The following is a 4,662-nucleotide window of genomic DNA, read 5'->3' on the forward strand; positions in this document are numbered from 1 at the left end:
CTGCTCAGGCTAGACTGGTTGTCCAGTAAGGTCCAGGGATTTTCATGTTTGTTTTCTCAGCATGGAGATTATAAATTCATGCCACCATACCCAGCATTTACATGAATACTGGGGATTGAATTCAAGTCCTCATGCTGACGGAACCATCTTACCAACCGTCCTAAATATTTTTGAGCTGATATTTAGATGAATACTTCTGTTTTAAATTGATGAAAATCTATAAAGGTTCAAATGGTATTGCTATTGATGGAACCAGTGCTAAGCATATTCTGGGAAGCAGCTTGTATGTAAACTTAAAAGCAATGCTGGAGTTCCATTACCTGGAACGAAGGCCAACTACTTCCTCTCCCAGTGTGGCTTAGGTGTCACCTGCATCACATCCTCCTCCCTCCACAGGACATTTCACTCACCCCTTTCTTGGGAATATAACTGCAGTAAAGTATCCTGAGAACATAATCCGTTGGGGTTATCATGCAAAATACAAAGCTATCTTTTTAAAAATACATGTTACCATTACCTGTGTCCTACAGGAAAACTATCTCTGCTGATTTGAGGCCCTTATGCTTTTCTGAGCTGACTGAATAACATCCTGACACATATGATTCTTATTTACACCATCCAGATCTCAGCAGGGACTTTTGACTCCTGGGTGATATTCTCTTCTAATCACTAATGTCATTCTTTATACTCGCCAAGACTATATATTTCTCAGAATCCTGGCTTCCTTTCCATAAATGTTTGTTATTTATAAAAGAAAACTCAAGTAGATATTGCATACCAGTAGATGGGGAGTCATCAGCTTAAAGGTATTTGGTAGGTGGTCCACATCTGAGTCCCCAATATCTTCCTTCATCCCAAAGAAATTTTCTTTTTGTCACTAAGTATCTACTTCAAGAAGAAAGTGTGTCTCTTGAATCCAGTAAGTCACAAGGCCATCCTGGCTCTACTATGCCTAATAGGAAGCTTTAGTCTCCCCAGAGTGTTCATAGCAAATGATGTAGCTTTTTCTCCTAAGTTTGAAATGATATACTTCCCTTCAAAACATAACACTTGAAAACATGTTCCAAACTGCTAGGATTGGACTTCTCTGCTTGAAGTATCATCACCTTCTGTGCACAAATTCAAAGGGAGCTGTGAAAATTTAACCTGAGCTGTTCCCCCTACCTCCTTTTCACTCCCCAAACTAGATTTGCCTTTCTCTCACTAAGTTATAAAAACTTCAGCCTGAAGGTGACTCTTCCTTGATTAAATTGCAAGTTGCTTGAGGGAAGAGATAAAGTAACACTTTCCTGGATTCTTCACAGTGCTGTGCAGCGATGTTGCTTCAGGCAGCTGTGGAGAAGTAGCTGGATGCTGGGTGGGGATGCTATCCATCACACACTAAAATAACAGCAACCTTGGTCATATTAAAAAAAAAAAAAAAAACCAAACATATTGACTTAACTTACTAAGCCTTCATAGATACTGGGAAGCAGAGAATGGTATAATTGGGAGTGATGACATTGATTTATCTGATTCATCCACCTTGCTAATTGTTTAACCTGTCTTTACCATGGCTACTTAAAAGCAGGAATAGAACCTAAAACTGAACACTCGGCTCTAAATTGTGTCCAATTTGTGCGGTGTGAGTTTAGGCAGCAGTTTCTTCCCACATATGATGAGGATGATGACACATTACTGGAAAGCTGTACTGAAGACCACGGGACATACTCCATGAGGAACACTGGGTACCTGGCACACAGCAGGTGTCACTGATACATTCATTATTGCTCTTGGTAATGTTACCTGCAGTTGATCGAGGGTACTATGCCCCCAACAGTCACAAGTGTTTGAATACTTGATCTGCAGCTGGTGGTGTCATTTGGAAGACTGTAATACAAGCTAGAAGGTGAAGCCTTATTGGAGGAAGGAGGTCACTGGAGGCAGGACTTGAATTGTGTGTTAACCCAACCTCATCTGCTCTTTGCTCTCCATTTCCTGCCTGCTAAGGTGATCATGTGATGCTGGGTTCCCACTCCTTTTCCTGTGCATTTCCACCATGACAGACTGCAAGTATAAGCTGGTCTAAACTCCTCCACTTCCATAAGCTACGTTGGGCTGGGCATTTTATCCCAGCAAGAGGAAAGCAACCAATGCATTACTGTGTTATTATTGAATGCTATGAACACAATAATGCATAATACATTATTTCAAAAAGCACCACCATGGGCTGAAAAGATGGCTCAGCAGTTAAGGTGCTTGCCTGCAATACTTACCAACCCAGATTTGATTTCCTAGTACCAATATATAGGCACATGCACAACATGGCATATGTATCTGAAGCTTCTTTGTCAGAGGCTAGTAGTGGCTAGAGGGCCTGGTGCACTCATTCTCATTCCCTCCCTCTCTCTCTCTCTCTCATCACTTTGAAAATAAGTAAAAAATTTAAAAAGGTATAGCATTGTTTCATTTTGAGCCCATTTGTTGCATTCAGGTTCACACTGCTGACAGAAATCATCTACCAAGAGTTGCTTGTGGGAAAAGAAAAAGTTTATTTTGGCGTACAAGCTCAAGGGGAAGTTGTATGATGGCAGTGTAAAACAATGGCATGAGCAGAGGGTGGACATCATCCTGTGGCCAACATAAGTTGGACAACACCAACAGGAGAGTGTGCCAAACACTGGCAAAGGGAAACTGGCTATAATATCCATAAGCCCACCCCCAACAATACACTGCCTCCAGGAGGCATTAATTCCCAAATTTCCATCAGCTGGGAACCTAAAGTCTAGTCTTGCATGCCTGTAACACCAGTTTTATGGACATCATATATATGAGTATTACCAGAGCTCACAAAATGGTAGGCAATGCTGGATTCAATGAGAAACTCATTCTCAAGAAAACACATGAATGAGCAATGGAAGCAAAGGAGGGAGACATGACCGTCTCCTTTGGCTTCTGTACTTATGTGCATGGGGTGAATGCATCCACACACCCACATGCATATACCACATACACAAACCACTCATACAAAAATACATGCTAAAGTGCTCACTTTGGAAGCACATATACTAAAATTGGAATGATACAGAGAAGATTAGCATGGCCCCTGGGCAAGGATGACAAGCAAATTTGTGAAGCATTCCATATTTTTACTCCTGAAAAAACTGACTATAGAGATACCAACAAACCCAGTTATTCCCTTTCTTGGCATTTACCCTAAAACCTTCAAACCACAGGCCAGAGAGATTTTCTCAACCATGTTTTTAGTCGCTCAATTTGTAATAGCTAAGAACTGGAATCAACCATCACTAGAAGAATGGATAACTAAGATGTGATATATCTATACAATGGCATTCTGTACAGCAGTAAGAAAAAAAAAATGGCACAATGAAATTTGATAAAAAAAAAATGGTTGAACCTGGAACAAATCATTCTCAATGAACTTACCCAATCACAGGAAAAAAAAAAATGCCACATAGTCTCACTCATCTATAGCACCTAACCTGAATCGAACCAAGATACCTTACATACCCAGCAAGCATCTCATGGGCTAGACAATAAGGATGGGTGGGGTGGGAGGGGAGGGCAACAGAGGGGTGGTAAACACAAATCTAGACCCAAACAGCAATGGTACCATAAAATTCTACTTCCTAAAAGGCAGACCAAATGGCTGAACCTTCACCAGGCCCTTAAAGGGAACACCTGAACCACAAGACACTGGAAAGGGTATGATGAAGACTAACCTTAATCTTCTACTGCTTCCCTCCTCCCTCTCCCTCTCCCTCTCTCTCTCTCTCTCTATCTATCTCTCTTTCTCTCTCTATCTCTATCTCTCTCCTCTCTAACTCTTATATATTAGTTACCTTTTTCTTCATTTTTCAGTGGGCACTGACCTGTAACTCCCAGTACCAATATGTGGCTATCATCCACATTAAGCTTTTGATCAGAGAGACCTACAAGGTTTCCTAAAAGAAAGATAGATTTCTATGTGAGTACTTGATGACCCACCAAAGGTTAGTGGTAACACATTACTACTGCTGAAGACATCTTATGCAGTTGACAGTAAAATGGAATGGCATGGCTGGAAGTTGGAAGAGACTCAGTCCCCAGACAGTCAGCGCATCTAGTGCCAGAAGGTGCTACATGGAAGACTGGAGGAAAATGACCAGTATCTGTCAAAGCAACTCATGGTCTAACCTACTTAGCAGCCAATAACATGTTGTGATGCTCACACAAGTGCAATAGTGGCACACAGCCATGGTGGGGAACCAACTGGTCTTGATTTGGCTAACTGATCCCCCAGTGGTACGGGACCCATAGCTGGATCTGGGAAACAAGTCAGAACCATATCCAAACATGAGCCTGCTCTCCATAAACAAGCTACCATCAATCCTGGGCTATAAGAGGACCTACACCTATTAAATTATCTATTAAAAAAAAAAGTAAGGGTTATTTTATTTGTCCTGGTGCTAGCTTACACTCCGTTGGAGAATCTGCTTCTCTCTTTCAGATAGATGTGGATCCTAAGGAGAGAACCACCCCATCTTACCTAAAATGGGCCCCTGGCTGAAACTAAGCAAAATTGGCAAAAAAAGCAAGGATGCTGTTTTCCTGGTGAACTGGATACAGCACAAGGGAAAAGGAGATCAACACAGAGAAAGATCAAGTCCTACCAAATCAGAG

At 41.5% G+C, this 4,662-nt stretch overlaps 1 non-coding gene across 1 annotated transcript; it reads left to right on the forward strand.

The window, feature by feature from the left end:
• Window positions 1-3,023: 3,023 nt before the first annotated feature.
• LOC123460364 lies at window positions 3,024-3,130 on the forward strand. Its single transcript, XR_006636929.1, has one exon. It is a non-coding gene; the product is annotated as a U6 spliceosomal RNA (small nuclear RNA).
• The last annotated feature ends 1,532 nt before the right edge of the window (window positions 3,131-4,662 follow it).

Source organism: Jaculus jaculus, chromosome 4, assembly GCF_020740685.1.
Source record: "Jaculus jaculus isolate mJacJac1 chromosome 4, mJacJac1.mat.Y.cur, whole genome shotgun sequence".
In the NCBI taxonomy this organism is placed as follows: Eukaryota; Metazoa; Chordata; class Mammalia; order Rodentia; family Dipodidae; genus Jaculus; species Jaculus jaculus.